At 41.0% G+C, this 22,975-nt stretch overlaps 1 pseudogene; it reads right to left on the bottom strand.

Moving 5' to 3' along the window:
• Positions 1-2,951: 2,951 nt before the first annotated feature.
• Positions 2,952-22,975, bottom strand: part of LOC140690500 (trafficking protein particle complex subunit 9-like) — a 93,587-nt pseudogene continuing 73,563 nt past the window's right edge.

Here is a 22,975-nt window from a genome sequence, read left to right as displayed (position 1 = left end):
TTAAATGAGACAGTAATTTCACAACCCACTTTCCCAAAAATTTGGATTCATGGTTCAATTATACCAGGGACATTACCTGTTTTAATTGAATCAATCATTGCTTTCTTCTATAAAATTTTCCATTCCATCTGCTCTTTTGGTTTACTGTTCTTCAGTGTTTCATTTGCTTTCTTTCCCAAAAATATATGATTTTGGCTTTTGTCATTGAAAATCCTTGCTGGTTTTGCTACCTCATGCTGGAGAGGAAGGCTTGTGACTGTTTTATAGTCACTGGTTTCATGGTTGTATGAGTGCTAATGCCACCTTGCAGGGGTGTGGAGACCTAATGAATTGTGTACATAAAAGGCTTAGTCTACACTGAGTGCAGGGTTAGTGTTCGCAGCCCATGTCATCAGTATCATAATTAATCCATTACAATCATCCTCTATTAATCAGTGTTATCCTTCTAACGTCTCCAGGAGAGGAAATGTTTTAGTCTAAATGCAAATCTTTGCCTAACTTTCAGTCAATTCAAAATCTTTAAAGCTTTGCTGTCAATAGGACTGTGTGCCTGCTATCCCTACTTCTGCTCCTCCTGACCCAGGATGCGGTCCCCACGGCTGATAATCCACGAGACACTGGATTTTTGATCCAATGGCTCTGTGTGTTCTGAGACATCTGGAGACTTCAGCACTGTTTTAGGGGCATTGGGTCCCACCTCTTCATAGCATTGATGAGATGAGATCTGTGGGTTCACACTCATTCTTGAGTGTACGGTGCATTTTTTCTGGAACCAAAACAACCCCACCATGGCAGCACTGCTTTGACCACATGCTGGGACAGCGTGTGCTTGTCAGTTCTTGGGTTTAAATTTTCTGTTCTAACTTCTAAAATGGGGTATAATGACAGATACACTCCATGTAAACAGAAGTTCTGTGGGGTTTTCAGCAACTTCTAAGAGCATAAATATTCCTGAAGCAGCTAACCTTCCTCCCAAGAAGTGAGGAGCAAGCCGGCAAGTCCTGGGTGACTGTGGCGGCCAAGCTGTGCAGCCCAGGCTGCTCACTGAGGCACAAGGAGAAAATCTTAAAACCCTACTTCCATGTTGTCTTTCACAGAATCTCAGAAATGAACGTTTTAATATCTAAAGAGGGGTGTTTTTTTAAATAAATTTCTTATTTTTTTCCTTTTTCAGTTTTAGTAGGTAGAATTAATACAGTTCAACTTCACATACACATATTGCATGTAAATACATGTATAGAGTATACTGCATTTTTTAGTTTACATATATGTACTAATTACTGTTTCTAAGAACAGATTAGATCTTTAGATTTTTCAAATTACAGTTACCAGAGAAATAAGGACATCTACAAAAGAATAATAAACAGAATATGGTAATCCAATCACAAAGGACAGTCAGATGTGCTTACATATATTCAAGAAATCAAAATAAAATTTAGTTCATTTGTGGTCTTATTATTATTGCTATTAATTTTAGATTCCCCATAAATGAAGTCATGTGGCATTTTTCTTTCTCTTTCCACCCCACTTCACTTAGAATGACAGTCTTCAGGTCCATCCATGTTGCTGCAAATGGCATCTTTTATGGCTGAGTAGTATTCCATTGTATATATGTATCACCTCGTCTTTAGCCAGTCATGTGCTGATGGACATTTGTGTTGTTACATGTCCCTTTTGGCAACAATTATGGATTTTAAATATTTTCGACCTTAAAATCCTTCCTGAAGGAGATGTGGTAACTGGAATCAAAAAGAGTTACAGCACAGGATTGTGTGTGATGGGCACTGGGAGCTTGGTAGACAGGTTGGCAGAAAGGATTTCAGATTCTGATCAAATGATTCCTCCTCTTGTAGCCCTGCTGACTGCCTCTCTCACGGCCTGCCCTACAAATCTGAACAGTCCCTTCTGTGAATCTTACTGTATTGTGCACAAATTTTCTCCAATTGGTGTCATCCAGCAGGGACCTTAATTGAGGCACCCAATCTCCTGTGTTGGTTTCTTCCATCAGCCCTTAACTTCCTTGGGAGCCAGGACTGTCTCATTGCCCCAAGGATCCCTAATGCCTAGTGAGATTCCTGATACAGCTGGGACTTAATGAGCACATGGGTCAAATGGAAAAACCTGATCAAAGAAAAGGCCCTCATATTTCAGTCATGCCTACTTGAGTACATAGGGTAAACTGACATGACTTCTTGGATTTGCTGTCAAATACTTCAACAAAGGACAAATAAAAGAACAAAGGTCTCAATAAAGGAAATATGGAAAAGTTTGTGAATTCCTTAATCTGGGTGTTGGGCTTACTGTACTATACTTACTGATGTTTACTTAAGTTAGTTTATAATTTTAGTGTCATTAGCGGAATACCAAGTATTGATACGTATAAATTGAAATCCTTAGAACTGACCAAACTTACCCCACACAAAATCCTTAATATCCTAATAATTTGTCTTACAGAAATCTTTTCCCACAAAGAAAGGAAAAAAGGGAAAGGCAGATCCGTGCAGTATTTCTACGTTGTCAAAAGACCAAAGGCCGACACAAAAGAAGCGATTGTAAAAAAGATATAGAGGCTGAAATCAATGTCCGGAAAACCTAGCTAAGAATCCTAAATGGCCCAACTTAACTAACCTCAGCCCTGCTGCATCAAGAATGGGGCAAATAGCACCTAGTGGATTTTTTTTTAAATAAATAAACAATGATCCAGTTCCTACCACAGGCAATTATGATAAGACTGAGTATAAGTTCTAAAAACAAATAGTGTACAAATTATAATTTCTACTTGATTCAAACTGATTCTTCTATAAAATTTGAATCTTTTTATTTTTAATAAAGATTTGTGGCATATGACCTAGTGATAAAATTTTCAACTGGCTTGTATTTAAAAAGTTCACCATAGTGAGAGTTTATTACATCAACTATTCATTTTTGGGAAACCCATGTGCCTTGTCACTATCTTTCATAAGATTTCCTGTGGAAAATTCAATCCTTCATTCAGGAAAAGGCTGAGAAATATATCTCATGGAAAACCGTCATAAACTGCAACACAAGAAAATGAAAATGACAGTGAGCAGCCCGTGAAGCCGGCAGACACACACAGCGAAAGGCTGTGTTCCCGCCTCGACTTTATGTAACCAGCAGGGAAAATGTGCATTTCAAGAAATAGACATAAACTATTTTCAGGACCTTAGCACACAATTTCCCTTTCAGGGTTTAGTGGGCTTCCATTTAATTCTATGAGAAATGTTTAAAACAACAGAACAACAGCTGAGATAGGTTTAAAGTAACTTTTATATCTTAGTGAAAATAAAGCCAACTGATAGTTATCATTTTTACTTTATTTGATCTCACTCTCTTACTTTACCTCCCCAACCTCCTCCACAAAATGACGGTGAACATCCCTGCCTGGGTCAGAATTCTAAGTAGAATGTACCAATCACATGGAGGTGTGCTTTGTTGTTTTATTTTTCAAAACAAATAAGTTTCATTCATGTGATTTAATAATTGAGATCAGAAACAAAGTCTACTCAATAAATGGTAGCCAACACATGTCGTCATAGTTGCTCATCAGGTTTGGCCCCACGTTACACACTTTTACATGGAAATGTGCCATGTGCTGTCATGGGAAATGGTGAATGGGGACAGGGCCTCTGCTCTCACAGGGCACACAACCTGGTGGGAGAGGCAGTGTTCAATCATTGCCCTTTTTTTTAAATGTACTTACAAATTATGGGAAATGCTATTTAAAAAGAACAAAATGAGTCAATGAAAGTGAAAAATACAAGGACAATATTTAGGCTGAGGGAAGACAGGGAAACTCTTTGAAGAGCTGACACACCACTGAGACCCAAAGGACAACTCCGGTGTTGCAGGTGAAGGGCAGGGACACACTGATAAAGGGCTGATATCCAGAATATACCAAAATTTCTTTAAACTCAACAAGAAGGATAAATAACTTGATTAAAAACTGAGCAAAATGCCTGAACACACACCTCATCAAAGAAGAAATCTAGATGCCAAAGAAGTCTATGGAAAGATGCTCCACAGCATGTGTCATAAAGGGGATGCCAACTGAAACAGCGTGGTACCACTGCACACCTGTCAGAACTGCCAAAACGTAGAACACTGACAGCACCAAATGCTGGTGAGGATGTGGAGTGTCAGGAATTCTCATGCATTGTTGGTGGGAATGTAAAATGGCCCAGATACTTTGGAAGACAGTCTGGCAATTTTTTACAAAACTAAACGTACTCCTAACATATGATCCGGCAACTGTGTTCCTCAGTGTTTACTCGACGAAATGGAAACTTATTTCCACACACAAATCTGCATACAGATGTTAATAGCAGCTTTATTCATAATCACCAGAACTCAGAAGCAACTAAGCTGTTCTTCAGTAGGTGAATGGATAAACTGTGGTCCAGACAGAAAATGGACTATTATTTGGTGCTAAAATGAAATGAGTTATCAAGGCATGGAAAGACATGGAGGAACCTTAAGTGCATATTACTAAGTGAAAGAAGCCAATCTGGGAAGGTTCTGCAACTGTCTGATTCCAACTATATGGTGTTCTGGGAAAGGGAAAACCACAGAGACTAAAAGATCAGTGGCTGTCAGAGGCTAGAGGGGAAGGAGCAATGAATGAGGTGCAGCACGGAGCATTTTAAGGTCACTAAGACAGACTACTCTGTATGATGCTGTGATGGTGGATACATGTCATTGTACATCTGTCCAAACCCACAGAGTGCACACCACCAAGTGTAAATCCTAGTGTCAATTATGGGCTCTGGGTGATGATGACGTGTCAGTGTTGGTTCACCCATTTTCACAAATGAACACTCAGGTGCAGGTGTCAATAGTGAGGAGGCTGTGGGGACAAACTGCAGTTCATACACCCAATCCAGCCCCAGTCACCGCTGTGAGTAAAGCTCTGTGGGTGTGTGGACTGTATGGCTGCTCTGGCGTCTGAACAGCAGAGCTGAGCAGCTGCACCAGAGATCAGGAGGTTTGCAGACCCTGAAATATTTACCCCCAAGCTCTTGACAGAAAAAGTCTGCTGTGCCCTGTTCTACACGAATCAATATTCACCCTGATGAGACAGGAAAGCAGAGACCAAACCAGGCATGGTAAATGGGACTGATGCAATGTTTTAGTTCCAACACCTTTGCTGAAGTCCTGCAGGTCCAGCGACAGACTGTAGCCAGGAAGCGTCTGCAGAAGGAGTTGGTAGCAGGCCTTCCCGCCAGGCTCCAGGATGCCGGGGGCCGCGCGCTCACGGGGGCCACCCGCTTGAAGGAGGCGGACTTGCAGTGGAAGCCGATCAACTCGTAGAGCTTGGAGAGGAGGCTGCACTGCTGAATTCTCTCCTCGGAACGCTGAAGCACAGGGAGAAAAGCAACAAGCATCTGAACGAAACATGTCAGTGAAAAAAGACCCGTAAAAAAGGCTTTCCCTTAAAACAGAGACCCGATGACACAGGAAGGAAGAGGAAGGCTGACTTCGTGCACTGACGGGACCGGAAGCAGAAACGCAGGGAAGCAGCGCTGTGCAGACGCTCCAGACCCCCTCCGGGCCCCACCTCTCCGCGTTCCACCTGTCCTTTTACTAGAAATGCCCCTATTCCCTGAAATAGAGGAATCTGCTACCTAAACATGGGACACAGAGAAGGGAAAGAGGAACAGGAAGGGAAAGTAAAGGAACAGCAGTTCATCTAGTCCCTAGGGTTTGGGCGGGACTTTCACCAAACACACAATCTCTCAAAGCACAGAGCGCACAGTGAGAGGCTGACAGTGTGACTGCGACTTCTTCTCCTTAAGCACCAGCTACCTGCCAGAACACGCTGCACCCGTTACTGAATCATTACAATCATCTCAGAAACTATTACTACCCCGGCTCACAGGCAAGGAAATCTGAAACTCGGGGAGGAATTATTATCATCCTGGACAAAGTCCCACAGACCAGAAGTGTCAGAGCCTCTGGCAGGCCATGGACTAAAATGCTCCTCAACACCACGGGCCCTGAGCCTCAGGCTGAGGCCACGTCAGGTCTGCACGGGCCCAGAGCACAAGTCTGTGGGACAGGGAATGCTCCCACTCGAAGTGCCAGGCGAAGACCCTCAGGAAGCTGTGTAATGAAACCAAATCCCCAAACTCATTTCCAACCCACTGCCCTGTCCGGGAGGACTGCTCGGCAGATCTGCACTGTCACCTGTGCACAGGCTGAGCAAGGGGATCAGACAGGGACGTGACATCCCAGTGGAAGTGGCTCGGGGAGCTCTTCATCACAGGACAGACTTTCCCGGCTTCCAATGCAAATTCTCCATTCCATTTTCAACTGGAAAGGAAGTTTAGACTTGTTTTCCTCTCCAGAAACAAAGAGAGTGGTAACATCAGTGGGAAACTCAAGACTGAGGAAGAGTCTCCTGGCCATTTGGAAGGATAGGCCGGGGAGGGAACAGAGACAGTTATCAGAAAGACCTGTGTTCCAGTCAAAAGTCTACACGTCAGTCGCTTTCACAGTTTCCTTTTTAATACAGGTGATGAAGTCTAATTATGATTGTTGGGAAAACTATATGAAATAACGTATTCCACTAGCATAGGTGTAAAATCCTCCATGAGTGTTCCAGAAATGGACGTGATCATGGTTAGTTACTGTCTGCCAATTCTTGTGTGGTAAGCTCACATCAGCCAACCAGAGATGTGCCAGAGAATGCCTCACCAGCCAGCAGCCTTCTCCAAGTTGGAAACTCACAGTGTCAGAAGAGCAGGCAGTGGTGGATACTTTGGGGCACTCTGGAGGTAGCACTCCAGTGATGACTTTAAACAGCTGGGGAGAATTTAGGGGACCATACAGTTCAAATACAGAAAACTCATTCCATGTTTACAAATATTCATCTCTAGCCATGATGATTCAGAGAGTAAATACACATTCAAACTTACAACATTTTCCCACATAAGTGCATCAAAACAATTTGGAAAGAATGTAACTTTCTTCTCTAGATCACACAGCGGGGATTACAAGGTTTGTACTGACAGCCCTACTTGTAAATCATCTGCAAACGTAACTGGGTCCAATACCAGTCATCATCTTTCGAAGAGAAGGATGGAAAAGAGCAAAACCAAGCTAATACGCTCCAGCCTTTAATTTGGTTACGATGTCACAGAGGAGACGGACAGCTCAATAAGGAACCACTCTGCCGTGATCACGGAGCCTGGGAGCGCGATGGGCGGCAAGATGTATGATGCAGCAGTAGCTGTGCCTGCGCATCTAGGCAGGTACCAAGACTCACCTCGACAAGGTATCAAACGTTTATGCCCATGTCCTCATCACCTGACATGTATTAAAGAGAAATGAAAACATATGAAAGGCCAATACCCTTGGTGGGTACACCATCCAAAGAGCAAAGTCACGGTTTGACAACTGGCCATCATGGTTCCCTGGGATTCATTCTTGGAAAACCTTAAAAGCCACTCCTCTGTCCTCAAGAAGTGATGCCTACTTGTCCTATATTTGGCTCAGGGATACAGCACATTCACGTGGACTTTAGTGTCTGCACAGATTTGACTGTCTTTCTCCAGGTTCACTTGTCCATTCCGAAGAAGCCTGAGTTAAGTCCATCTTCCATAAGATCAACTCCCTCCAGTGACAACTCAACGAGCCTGCAATTACAAGCCAACTGAACAGGACTGTCCTCAGCTAAAAATATCACCCACCCTTCACTGCTTTCTTAATCTCCTTTCCTGGCTAATTGCAACAGACCAACAACACCCTCCACCAAGTTCCCCAACTATGTCAAATAGAAATTAAGGTCCATAACAGAAAAGACAACTCCATAGTCACCTCTGAATTCCTAGCATATAAAAATGTCAATAAATAGAACTATGAGTATTGCTTCTTTCTTTTAAAACCTTTCTGGTTATTTAAGTGAGACCATGGAAGGGAGGTATTTGGGTCCAGTATCTTGATCTAGAAGACTCTGAAGGCCTTTTTCGGAATGGCTGTCCACTGATTCATTCAAAACACAACTTCTATTTCCGGGAGGAGCTAAGATTTTCTGCCAGGAGTTTGTGGTCACTCTCATGCCATAACAGCTTTAAACTAAACCCTAACTTTGTATATGTTATTTTTCCCCTCTTCGAAAAAAATTGACTTTCCTTATTTCTTTGCCTTGAGGAATACATTTTTTCTTTTGTTTCAAATTCACCCTTTTGTAAAGCAGGATTCTCAGGATGTGCTTGGCCTTACATAAGAACAGCCATCCAACACCCAGTGTGAGAGGCCTCGGGCTCACCTCCTGCCCTTCTGCCAGGGCAACTGAATCTCAGTTCAGAGCCAACCGGCACCACAGGGCTTCTAAGGCTCACGTATCTCCCAGAATCCCTGCTTTCTGGTTTGTCTTGGCTTCTGAGGATTTCCCCTCACTTTCTTGACAATTAGCCTTGCAGCTTGAAAGATGAAGAAGGAAGGTTTTATTTCTTAATCTGCATTTTAAGGAACTTATGTAATGAAGGTTTTCACTAGTTTTTGAACCCTCCATCGCCGAGACAGAAAACATACAAGATATTTTCTAAATTTAGCTATCATGTGCATCTTTTCTTTGCTTTTGTTTTCTTAACTGCTAACAGATATTTTTTAATTAAAAAATAAAATTAGGCCCCAAATAGGATAGAACATTGAAGGGGCAAACAAAATTAAAGGGCAAAGACAGAAAAATGATAAGTACTCTACAAAGTTAATAGAATACATACACTATGGATCAGATCAGCAATTCTCAGTAACAGCTAATTGAAACCTGACCATGAGGTAAAACGTCTCTCCTGTCAGGAGATGGCCAACAGAAAATAGAATTAAGCCAACAAACTAAAATTCTAAGTTGGCAAGTTATAGAAGTCTACCAGCTAAATGTCTCTTCTTCTGGAAAAGAGGGAGACTCACCAGCTCTTTTCTGTGGAGCCTGAGCCCAGGGAAGGGCGGTGAAGTGAGCTCTGTAAGTACCCAATTAGCAAAGTGAGTGATGAATAAAGAGACGTGAGCTTTGATGACAGACATGATACTACTATTCACTTGTCCTGTCAAGTATGACTTCATGCTCAGTGATCAATACCTAGGCATCCTCAGGGATTGAGATTATAGGAAAATGCACAGCCCGGGATAAGACCTTCTCTGTGAGCTCATGACACTGCACTTAGATGTCTCAAGGGCACCTCCAACTCCACCTGCAAAGAGCTGACTTCACGGTGCTCCTCCAATAGCTGTCCTGCTCAGGGCCCCTGGTCTGGGGCAAGGTCTCCCTGCCTCTCCCAGCTCAGGCCCATCACTCACAGATGTGACTGGACCCCTCCTTCAGGGCCCAGATATCCTCAGTCACCAAGTCCCACCACCCACACCTGACCTACCAGGTACTCACTGGCACTCACTCAGCACTGACTCTGTGCTGCGGACCACGCTGCACACTCTGCACAAGTTATCTCACTGGATTTCCACAGCAGTCCTGGGAAGTCGGTACATCACTGCTTCAATTAATTAGGTAAATTGTTTCACTTCCTTGAGTGCGTCATTGAAAGTGACACGGCTACTGAGCCACAAACCTGGGACTGAAAATCACTTGAAAACTGAACACTGCTACACCTCGCAGCCACCCTACTCTGACTCATCACATCATCTCCTGCCGAGCCTTCTAAATGTTTCTAAGCATTCTACAAGACAAAAGTGATCTACGAGAGCACCCCACTCCCCTACTTAAAATCTGTCAATGACGGTCCACTGCCCTTAGGAGAATGCCCCACCGGGCCTGAGCACAACCCAAAGGCCCGGCATCCGCGTTCCCTGTGCAGCCGTGCCACCTCACCCACCATGTAGTACTACATGTGCCGTGTGCAGACAGGGATGCTGATTCCGTACAACCCAGGGCTTGACTCACTCAAACAATGATCACCCTCTTCAGTGGTCACCGTCTTCAATGCTGACTCTCAGAAAAATGTTTTCTCAGGATGAATCAATATCTTTTTCCTTACAACTTCCCATCATTGATAATGAGCTCCCCACAAAAGAGAGACTTAATCCTCAGTCTCCTTATCTATAAAGTGTGAATAACAAGGAAATATGAGAGGTTTTAAGAGAAATAATTTTCATGTGAGGCTGAGGGACAATTCCCAACATACAGTAAGCACTCAATATGTGCTTACTTAATATTAATAAGAATAGATTCCATTCCAGCAACCTTCAATCAATGCTTTATGGCTTTGTCCAAAAGACCACCAACAAACTGTTGGGCAAACCACTTTGAGGAGATCAGCACAAGCGTACTGGGAGAGGTAAGCGCTGACTCCATTTACAGCTGCAGCCAACCAACACTACGGGGCGGGGGCAGTTTGCTCAAACTCTTACATGTTGCTTGAGCATTTAGTTGTAGTTATTGAATAAAGACAGGTATTATTTCCTCAAAGCTCCTGAAACATAAATCTTCAAAAATTTATGTAAATTAGGTTTCAAGTACAACACACACACTAGAAATCATTTGAAAATTTTACCTTTAGATCCTCCGCACATCAAAAGGTCATTTCTTAATGTATCTGACTAAATACACTGAAAGGATTGTTTAAAAGAAATTAAGATGAACCATCCTGAATAAGCTCTCAGTATCATTTGCACAAAGTCCCACCCAAGGGTCTCATTTCTCACGTCCACATAGGTGTTCAGGCAGCTTAACCTAGGTCTTCGTTTCTTATAACACAGGGATGGGAAGAATTGTGGATAGATTTATGTAGCAAATACAAATGTAGTGTATTTGCTGTGTAGGAATCCTAGAAATAAATAAATTGTTATATAGTCCCACCCGTAGGAAGCTCAGCCTTTCCATTTACAACAGCATTAAAAATAAAATGAGAGATACATTTAACAAAATTTTACAAGATTTGTACATTGAAAATTTTGAAGTATCACCAAAAAATATTGAAAAGATCTACATATATGGAAGGCATCCCATGTTCATGAAATGGTAGACAATATTGTCAAAAATGTTAAGACTCCCCAAAGTGATCTACAAATTTAATGGAATCTCTATCAAAATTCCAGCTGACTTCTTTCCAAATATTGAAAAACTGATTCCAAAATTCATATGGAATTGCAAGTGGCCCAGGTCAGCCAAAACAAACTTGAAAAAGAAGAGCAAAGTTGGAGGAATCACTCAAAGGTTACTACAAATCTATAGTACTCAAGTCATTATGGTACTGGCATAAGTTTGGATGCATAAATCAATGAGACACAATAAAAAATCCAGGGGGAAACTTACATTTACAGTCAGTTTTCCACAAATATTCCAACAACACTCCATTGAAAGAATAGTCTATTCAACACATGGTGCAGAGACACCTGGGTATCTGCAGGCAAAAGAATGAATCTGAAATCTGGACCCCTGTATTTTATATAACAAATAAATGTTAATTCAAAATGGATCACAGACAGAAATGTAAAAACTAAATGTATAAATTTTCTAAAAGAAGACATAGTATAAATCTTTGTGGTCATAGTGTAGGCTATGGCTTCCTAGATACAATACCAAGGGCACAAGTGATTAAAAAAAAAGCAGATAAAATTGACTTCATCAAAATTAAAACCATTTGATACAAAGGACATAATCAAGAAAGTGAAATGAAAGAGGAAGGGGGTAGCTAAAAGGATAGAGTGCGTGCTTGGCAAAAATAAGAAAAAAGAATAAATCTAATTACCTCCCCTATAAAGAAATTGTTTTATTGTTTAAAAAAATTAAAGTGAAACGACAGTCTGCAGAATAGGAGAAAAATTTTGCAAATCATATATCTAATAATAGGCTAGTATCCGGGATATAAACAAACGCTTACAACTGAACAATACAAAGAAAATCGACCCAATTTTTAAATTTGCCAAGGATTTAAATAGATACACAATTGGCCAATAAGCATATGAAAAGATGCTCAACATCACTAGCGAAATCTAAATCAAAATGAGATCTCATTTTACACTCACTAGGATGGTTATAATCAAATCATGGACAATAACAAGTGTCGGTCAGGAGGCAGAGAAATGGGAAACCTCATTACGCAGAAATTGGAAAGGAGCAATGGTGCAGCTTCTTTGGAAAAGCCTGGTGTTTCCTCAAAAGGTTAGGGTCATATGGCTCAGCAATTCCACTCCTACGTATAGAGTCATCCCTCAGGATCCTCTGGGGGTTGGTTTCAGGAACATCCCACCCTGGATACCATAATCCAAGGATGTTCGAGTCCCTTTACAATCAGACATCTCGATCCATGAAGAGGAAACTACAGATGTGGCAGGCCAACTGTACAGCCAACAGAATGAAAACATATTATCGCAAAATCTTTCACATCAATATTCATAGCAGTATCATTCAGAGTAGCCAAAAGTTACTAACAATATCCATCCATCAATGAATGGATAAACAAAATTATCAAGAATAGGCCCACAAACATTTGGTCATTGAATCTTTGACAAAGGAGGTGAGAACATACAATGGAGTAAAGGCAGCCTCTTCAGCAAATGGTGTAGGGAAAACTGAACAGCTGCATGTAAATCAATGAAGTTAGACTACTCCCTCACAGCATACACAAATATGAATTCAAAATGGATAAAGACTTAAACATGTAGACAATACACTATAAACCCCTTAGAAGAAAACATAGGCAAACATGTGACATATATCTCAGCAATGTTTTCCTAGAGCAGTCTACTCAAGCAATAGAAATACAAGCAAAAATATACAAGTGGGATCTAATTAAACTTACAAGCTTTTTCACAGCCAAGGAAACAGTAAGCAAAACTAAAAGACAACCTATGGAATGGGAGAAAATAGTTGCAATAAATGAAACTGACAAGGGCTTAATTTCCAGAATATGTAAACAGCTTGTACACTTAATAAGAAAGAAAAACAAACAATTCAATTCAAAAATGGGCAGAAGTCCTAAAGAAACATTTCTCCAATGAGACATACAAATGGCCAATAGGCACATGAAAAACTGTTCAATATCATTATCAGAGAAATGCAAATCAAAAGTGCAATCAAGTACCAACTCTCACCAGTCAGAATAGCCATCATTGAGACGTTCACAGACAATAAATACTGGAGAGGCTGTGGAGAATTGGGAACCATCCTACACTGTGGTGGGAATGCAGTTTGGTGGAGCCATTTTGGAAAACTGTATAGAGGTTCTTCAAAAGACAAAAAATTGACCTCCCATATAACCCAGCAATCCCACTCATGGGCATATATCCAAAAGGATATGTAATTCAAAAAGACACCTTCACCCCAATGTTCACAGCAGCACTGTTTACAATAGCAAGACATGGAGACAACCTAAATGTCCAGTGACAGATGACTGGATAAAGAGGTTGCAGTATATTTGTCCAATCGACTACTATTCACCCATAAAATAATAATAAAATAATGCCATTTGCAGCAACATGAATGGACATGGAGAATGTCATTCTTTTTTTTTTAACATTTTTATTGATTCATAATCATTTTACAGTGTTGTGTCAAATTCCAGTGTTCAGCCCAATTTTTCAGTCATACATGGACATATACACACTCATTGTCACATTTTTTTCTCTGTGATTTATCATAACATTTTGTGTATATTTCCCTGTGCTATACAGTGTAATCTTGTTTATCTGTTCTACAATTTTGAAATCCCAGTCTATCCCTTCCCACCCTCTACCCTGCCCCCCCCAGTAAACACAAGTCTGTATTCTCTGTCCATGAGTCTATTTCTGTCCTGTATTTATGCTTTGTTTTTGTTTGTTTGTTTGTTTTTGTTTTTTAGATTCCAAATATGAGCGATCTCATATGGTATTTTTCTTTCTCTTTCTGGCTTACTTCACTTAGAACGACATTCTCTAGGAGCATCCATATTGCTGCAAGTGGCATTATGTTGTCGGTTTTTATGGCTGAGTAGTATTCCATTGTATAAATATACCACCTCTTCTTTATCCAGTCACCTGTTGATGGACATTTAGGTTGTTTCCATGTTTTGGCTATTGTAAATAGTGCTGCTATGAACATTGGGGTGCAGGTGTCATCCTGAAGTAGATTTCCTTCTGGGTACAAGCCCAGGAGTGGGATTCCTGGGTCATATGGTAAGTCTATTCCTAGTCTTTTGAGGAATCGCCACACTGTTTTCCATAGTGGCTGCACCAAACTGCATTCCCACCAGCAGTGTAGGAGGGTTCCCCTTTCTCCACAGCCTCTCCAGCATTTGTCATTTGTGGATTTTTGAATGACGGCCATTCAGACTGGTGTGAGGTGATACCTCATTGTAGTTTTGATTTGCATTTCTCTGATAATAAGTGATATTGAACATTTTTTCATGTGCTTTTTGATCATTTGTATGTCTTCCTTGGAGAATTGCTTGTTTAGTTCTTCTGCCCATTTTGTATTGGGTTGTTTATTTTTTTCTTATTGAGTCATATGAGCTGCTTATATATTTTGGAGATCAAGCCTTTGTCGGTTTCACTTGCAAAAATTTTCTCCCATTCCGTAGGTTTTCTTCTTGTTTTATTTCTGGTTTCCTTTGCTCTGCAGAAGCTTGTAAGTTTCATTAGGTCCCATTTGTTTATTCTTGAAAGAATGTCATTCTAAGTGAAGTAAGCCAGAAAGAGAAAGAAAATTACCATATGAGATCGCTCACATGTGGAATCTAAAAAAAAAAAAGCCAAAGAAACAAAAAGATAAACTTATCTACAGAACAGAAACAGACACAGAGACACAGGAACCAAACTATGGTTACCAGAGTGGAGGGGGTGTGGGAAGGAATAAATTGGGAGTTCAAGATATGTAGATACTGAGTATGTATAGAATAAACAGCAAGATTACACTGTATAGCACAGGAGAATATATTTAATATCTTATAGTAACTTATGTTCAAAAAGAATATGAAAATGAATACACGAATGTTACTATTTAACTGAAGTGTTATGCTGTACACAAGAAACTGACACAACAGTATAAACTGGCTAGACTTTAATGAAAACATTTTTAAATAGACCAAAAACAAAAACAAAGAAGAAGGATATTATCAAACAAAAAGAATAAAGTACAGATTCAGGCTGCAATATGGATGAACCTTGAAACTTTATGCTAAAATAAGCCAGACACAAAAGGCCAAATAGTGCCCTTTAAGGTGAACAGTATCTAAGCGTTTATTGTACCTCTCCTGTAAATTTTCCGTAGGTTTGAATTCTATCAATATCAAAATAAAATGTATTATTCATTAAAAACATAAAACACTTCCTCACAGGAGGGCTTTAATTGTTAAATGCAGAAATGCATGTAAAGTTTGGAACAACACTTTGCACATCCACAGTCAGTATTGTCACTGCCACTCAGAGGGTGGTGCCAGCGCTGATGAGAGCTGCCTCCACTCACTCCGCTGCAGACAGTAGTGAAGGCCTGAGCTCTGACAGTCAGGGTTTGCGTGAACCTGGGTCAGACACATCCACGTCCCAGACTCTGCGTTACCCAAATTTCTTATACAAACTGCAACATGAAATGTAAACACGCTAGAGGGATGTATCATATAACACAGGGAATACAGCCAATGTTTTTCAGTAAATATAAATGGAGCATCTATTGTACACCTGAAAATTATATCATATTATAAATCAGCTATATCTTTAGAAAAAATTAAAAACTAATTTAAAAATGTTATCACTGTAATATCCAATTCGGTTTTTAAGTAACTACTAAACAGCTTAGAATGTATAAAAGCATTTAAGTGTGCTGTTTGTTTACATATTTGTTTACTTAGAGCCTCCTGCTAAAAGAGAAATTAATCAATTTTTTCAACACAGCTTAACAACCATAACAACAAAAAGGCAAAACTGAGAGTGAAGAGAAAATGGAGATTCAGTACTTAAATGATACCAGGGGGAGATAAAGTCATAAAAATGGATTCCATGAAGTCAGGGCAAGTGTTAAAGTCCGACTAGAAATTCAGCTGTAAGATTCTTGGCAGCTAAAGCAAAAAGAAAAAGATGATGGGGCAGGTGGTAGAGCGTGTGCTTAGCGTGCATGGGGTCCTGGGTTTAAGCCTCAGGGCCTCCACTAACAGATAAATACACCTAATTACTTACCACCCCAAAATAGCCCCAAAGAAAAGAAAGAGAAATTCTTTTCCAAAAAACTTTGATATTACATTTGTATTAAATACTTAAAGAAGAAACATAGAAAAGATAAGTGACACAGTGAAGGAAAAGCCCAGCTGGGCTACCAAGCTAAGTCACATATCCAAGTGTGATAAGTGTCGGTTTACTCATCTAAGTTTTGCTGGGCTAACTTGTAAATCTGAATTTTACTGTCAATTTACTGGGCTAACAAGCTAACTCGTAAATCCAAGGTCAACAATTGTCAGTAACGTGATCTGTTCCAAATTGATAAGCTTCAGTGTACTGTTTCCTTGCTTTTTGTTGTTTGAGCCTTATTGGCTAATAGCCCCATACTTGTAATTAGCCCTATAAAACCTCATGTGCACGTCTTGGAGGTGCTCAGAGCTTCGGAAAAGAAGCCCCTCTGAGCCCGCCTGCGTAGTAAATCTCAGTACTCCCACCCTCCGAGTGGTGCTTGTTTCTTGGCTGGCCTGTTGTTTCCATAACAACACAAGCGATAATGCCCGTGACATAAATCTGCGGTGGCTGCTGGCAGGTCCCCATGTCTTACGTGGGAAAATCTGAAACATCCTTCTCACCACTCAGAGTCATCATAAGCCCATCCTACACCTCCCGCTGTTAAATGCAGGAGCACAGGGAGGGCCCGGCCTTTGCTCTCTCTGTGTCATCACAGTGAGACAGGATGGAAGGGGGCAGAGCAGAGACATTCTAGGAAGGCCACAGCAATTAACAACAAAATGGTGAAGGATTCAACCCCAATAGGCCTTGAGGCTCAGGATGAAGAGATTTAACTTCTAGCAGAGCTTGAGCTTCATTAAACACCCATTGTAATAGTAACATTGTGAAAAACCCGGCCCCAGGCACCAAGGCAATTCCAAGGCTGGCCACAAAAGGTCACAGGGTGGGAAATGGCTAACTCGCTGGGAATCCCGGCCCCTTGCCCTAAGGCTGGTCCTTCTACTTATTAGCATATGAAACCACCAAGCCCAAGACAGCCAGCAACACAGCGTCAACTCGAGGGCATCCCTCTCGCTCCCTCTTCGGGGAAGGCCCACACTCAAGTCTGTGGAGTGTGTACCTAGTTTTAATCTGAGCATCAAACCCCCACACGTCGTGATGTTTCTCTTGCCTTTCAATGTATCTCTCTGAATAAATCTATCTTTACTCAACACTGGCTTGCTCTTGAATACTTTACTGCATGAAGAAAAGGAACAAAATCTGGTGGGGAACATCCCAGGGGCTAAACCAAATCCTGGGACACAGCCCTTCTCATGCCCCACGTTTTTTTTCTTGTATCAAAAGGACTGGGTTGTGAAGGGAGCTCTGAGGCCCCAGCTAAGGGACAGGAGCAGACAGCAGGGCTCCATTTGGCGGGCAGCCTCTCCCCCAGAAGGGGACTTGGGGTCGGCCCGGTTCTCTGTGTTTCTCTGTTGTGCTGACACCCCAGCCAGAGAGCGTTCTCCTTGGCCTGTCCCCACAAAACCCTTCTCTCCAAAATACAAGCATAACATGTCACAATCCTTTTCTTCAACTAGGAAATGTTCAACCCACTTTTTCCCTCCCCAGTAAAGTACCAAACTGTTCTCCCTCCCATCCCACCACTTCTTTCTTTGTGAGAAGTCTGCACTCTCCACACACCATCCTGAACGCAGGTGCCTTGCTGGCTGGGACTGAGATGCTTCTTTCTCACACACCCTGCGTCCTTTCACTTTCCCCTTTCTACCTTAAAATAGCCTTTCCTGAATCACCCACTCCTCTGATTCTGACTTTCACAAAATACTGAGTTTGCAGTCACTTTGTGCATACCTCCCAGGTTTTGGCTGGGTTTCCTTCCCAAGATCTTCATTAAGGAGCTGCATCAAGAAGTTTAAACAGGCTAGTCTTACATCTGAGCGGAGGAGCCTGCATAAAATTAAAATGGCTTTGAAGAGAGAGTTAACCAGGGACAGAGAGGTCGCAGGTCGTAGTCAACAGTGTCATAAGGCAAAATGTTCTTCAAAGGCTAAGAGTGGCTTCTGAACGCGGAGTCGGCAGGGAGGAGATGCCAGGAAGTGAGTAGGGTGAGTGACACAGGGTAGGCTACCCCAGCTGGGGAAGAATTGGATTTTTTTCTAGTTTTTGAAACAATTTCTTACTACCTTTTTCTCTTATTGTGACATAGCATTTTCTACGAATTAAGAATATCAATGTCAGTCATTTGGGCTGCTTGGGTGAAGCTACAGGATGCCATTCACATGTCTGGGATATGACAGCCACACCAGTCTAGGTGGAAAGACCAGTGGGGTATTTCCAAGGTAATCACGGGCATGCAGCAAACTCCCCAGTTTCAATTACCTCATCTCAAAGGTGGGGCAATAAAACTACCAAGCAAAGTGCGTGATGATTATGGCCGACATCTGTTTACTAGGTAATTGCCCGTGACAGCTGCAGCTGAATGGGGAGTGAGTAAGATTAACAAGGTCCTGTCTACCTGGCCACACGCGCCCTGCCTTCCTGCCTTGGTGCAGCAGCAGAGCTTTTATAGCTGAGATGAACGCCCCTAGAGCAGCCCCGACGGGAAAGCTCCCAGGTCTGCACGACGAGACGTGATCCTTTCCTTCTCAGAGCTGATAGCAGTTTGCAGTCTTCTGTTTTTATGTTTATCCCTTTTCTAACTGCCTCTCCTCCGGAGTTTTTGCTCAAACAGCACAGGGCAAGTTGTTTCTTGCGGCCTGCCGGATATTCTGGGCTGGGAGACAGCTGAACCCACATCTGGCTCTGGTGCTGAACGGAGAGGGCAGAAGGCCCAGGGGCCCATGCTGAACCGAGGCCCCTGCACCCAAAATTATGGTCTGACTTTGGGCAAATAACACAGTGTTTTTTACCCTGAGATTCATCATCTGTCCATGAAAATAACTGCCCATGTCACGTAGAGTTTCAAGGATTAAAGGAAATCACCAAATTCACAACCTAGCCAAGGGGCTACCAGTGCGTCCTCAATAGACATATGCTGCCTTTACGGCTCTGACACACGCCAAGCGTGGCGGCCGCACACAGTGAACACTGCTTAGTGCAAATGTGTTAAGTGCTTCATGTGTGCTATAATACTCTTTAGAATTTACAACAATCCCAGGAAGAAACGAATATTATCACGCCCATTTCACATATTCACCAACAGGTTAAGAGAGGTTACATTCTAGTCCAAGGCCCTATGGTGATGAAATGGCGATTTAAACCGGAATCTGGGCCCAGGCCTTGGCTCCATCTCTCTCCCATCCACCTGACCACTTGCCTATGAAATCCGCCTGTCCAATACACAAGTTTGCAGCCGGCCAGCTCTTAAATGCAATGTGTGCCACCGTTTGTCAATGTTGGTTAATTACCATAAACTGTTCCCAGAAACCACTACAGAAAAGAAAGTTGGACTTAAGGAATTCTGCATTGCGTTCTCCTTTAATGTGCAGAAACCCTTCCCTACACCACTAAATCGTTTTGTATGCTTCCTCCAAGTTTATATTTGCACACAGCTTACTAAATTAGAAGGTACCTGCAGTAATTCCATCTCGGTTGCTTTCCAAGTTTTCAGATTATCCATAATCAGCCCGTGAACTAAAATACCACAATGTGAATGAAAATACTGCAACCATGTCAGTAAACGAAGAATGGTGAAACCAAGTCATTAGCGACTGCCGCCACCCCCCAGCGAGGACAGGCCTGCAGCCCAGCCTCTACAGCAACTCACAATGGTGCCCACTTAGCAGACTCAGAATAAGAAAGGACAGGATACTTGCCCTAGATAGCTAGGTGCTTGTCTAAAGAATGAATTCAATGAGTCCAAAATATTTGCTTTCTCCCATACATAGAAAAGCACTAAAGTCTTGACCATGAGATACCTGGCTTTCCTTAGATAACAAGCAATCTTTTATTGTTCCAACAACCTGGTCTTTGTTGTAAAGCTCCTATATATCCTAGCTCCTCCGCAACCTCTTTGGAGTAGTCCCTCAGAGAGATCTGACAGGCTGTCATCCCGGCTCGAGTCCTCCCGCCAAATAAAACATAACTCTTAACTTTTAGGCTGCACATGTATTTCAGTCAACAGTTGTGGACACCATGAAGGGATCCAGAGCAGACTTCTCTCCACCTCAACTCTCCGAGTAACCGGAGCCTTGGTACCAGCAGTGGCCCTTTGTGCCCATCAGCCTCCTCGGGGAGTCCAGATGAATTTGGGTGTCTCTCTCCTGTTTCTCGGATCTCACATACTGGCTGATGATCCTGAGTTTTTTCTGGAGGTGTATCCAGGTACGTGGCCCTCAAGTTGAAAGAAACTGGGGTGAATTACCCACCCAGTGGAGACATACTGGGTGGGGCCTGGTTGAATGATAACGGGAAAAACCCACCTTGAGGAGACGTCTGAAGTGGGGCTGGTGGAAACATATGAGGAAAATACTCACCCAGTGGAGACGTCCCGAGTGGGTCCAAGTTGAAAGACACTGGATTCAGGACTGAGTGGTCAGGTAAGAGCCTGTTATAATGTTTTCCTCAATTTGGTTACATCCATTGAATTTTTCAGGATAAAAGTAAAACTCTTATGAGGAACATTTCAACTCCAAAAATGAGGCCCTCCTCCTGGCTGGAAACAGCTTTCTCGGGTACAGAGAATCTTGCAGGAGTGGTAGAGGCAAAGACTTCATGCCATAGAGTTGTTCCTGCGGGAAATCTTACTAGCAAATTTATTCTGAGAACCCGTCCTTACAATGGGGAATAGAACTTTCAAAAAAATTAAAAACAGAAAAGAAATAAAAAGAAATGACAGATTGCCAGCCTCCAACTGTTACCCCAGCCAGGTTTATATACGTACAAAACTTACAACATTAATTGGGAATTAGAAAAAAAAAAACTCACTCTGAAAGTAACTAACCAGGCCTGATAAAAACATTTTTTTGGAATTCTGAAATTATAAAAACAAAATCCCCTTTAGGGGTAACTTGGATTTCTCTTCCTGTGTCCTTGAAATGTAAATGTTTTATCTTTCTCTAGGTGTTTTAAGTGTGTGTATGTATGTGTATATATGTGTACTTTTTTTTTAAAGGGAACCTTGGACTCTGCCATACAAAAGGTAGAAGTATTTTGTACATATGGTGGCCACGCAAATAAATTGGATTCTAAGCAATTCTTTGTACCAATATTCAGATATTTTATCATCTTAAATTTTGTTGCATCAGCCTGGACCACAAAGGCCTTTAGCTTTTGGAGAGTAAAACTTTGAAATTTATTTAGGCAACACCCCCACTCTCATGTGGAAGGGCCTCTTCAACTTATTGTTTTAAAATCACCACATATATATATTATATATATATATAAATATTTATATATATATATACATAAATTGATGGCCAAATGATGGATCCTTTAATTTGGAAAAACTTTTAAATTTGTGAAAGTTGAAAGAGATCTCATTATAAACATCTGTTTTATTGGTACCTATTAAAATTAAGTTTAAAGGTAGAAAAATATATCTAATGTTTAACCTAAGAACTTAGTTAAAAAAATACTGGTTTGAAAAGCTACATTTGTGTTTTTCCTTTCCGATAAATGGTTCTGGAGATGCTAATATAAACTTTGAATAATTAATGTTAATTAGTTTGAATAACTGGAAAAAGTATCGTAAAAATGTCAAAAAAAAAAAGATTAGGGCTTATCCCAAATGGATAAATATTTTTATATATTTATTTTGAATGAGGTAAATAAAATGGATATTTTTGGATTTGGATACAAGGTTTTGATACAACACTATGTAAAGCTAAAAAAAAAAGGGGCCCCCCAACATTAAAGTTCATCAAGTCCGTTTTATTTACCACAGTTTAAAATATATGTATGTTTAGACTGAAATACTTGAACAATGATTGGGACAACAGACCAATTAATCAAATTAAAAATTGAAAATGGCCTAAGCTCTTTGGCTGAAACTTGGGCATCCAAGAGACTTTTCTATAAAATTAGATACAATGCCCCCCCAAAAAAAGGCTTCTGGCACTCCTTCTAGAAATAAGAATTATTGATTAAACCTAATAAATATAAAAATTAAAGGTATAAGATTTAATACAATTGAGATAAATTTTGTAAAGTTGGTATATTTAAATGGTCTTTATATAAATCATTTGCTTAATTATGTTGTGGGATAGATATGTTTCAATGGAAAAACGCTTCCCCTTCTTGGTATTATAAGGCTGGGCCCATATCTGTCCCTCAGAAAACATTAATTGAACAAAGTAAAGGAGACCAGTAGAGTTACATGAGCCGTCCAATATAATGTAAAACTGAAAACTAATATTCAGTGGCTAATAAAAAATATAATAAAAGTTTACCCTGGGTTTAACTTATAACTCAAGGAAAAGAGACCTTGCTAAATGCCTTATGCAAGCTTTCAAAGACATGATAAAGTAAACCTTAAAGTTTTAAAACATGGAATTCTTTGTTTACAGCTGTTCTCATTGATAAAAACATGCCAATTAAGGACATAAAATTGGGTCTGGGTGACAGAGTAGTTTTCTGGGGAACTGGAAGAGCATATCTTTGTCTTGCTGATCAGAAATGTAAATACAGCAAACAGTGACCTAGGACTGAGACTAATTAATTAGCTCAATGAAATAGAACTTAGGGCCAAGAAATTTTTGGCATTCTAGAACTCAGAATTCTGACGTGTCCTTCAGACATTGTCAAGCAATCTTAACTGTCAATTTCATAAATAGTAAGCCTTAGTGATTTGAGCAAGCAAATTCAGCTTACTCCAACTATTATTATACCTATCTTATAAGTAAGTTTTAAAGTTAAGCTATAAGAT

This window comes from Vicugna pacos, chromosome 30 (genome assembly GCF_048564905.1).
Source record: "Vicugna pacos chromosome 30, VicPac4, whole genome shotgun sequence".
Classification (NCBI taxonomy): domain Eukaryota; kingdom Metazoa; phylum Chordata; class Mammalia; order Artiodactyla; family Camelidae; genus Vicugna; species Vicugna pacos.
Note: the sequence above shows the minus strand (reverse complement) of the source record. Positions and strands in the feature narration are given on the sequence as shown.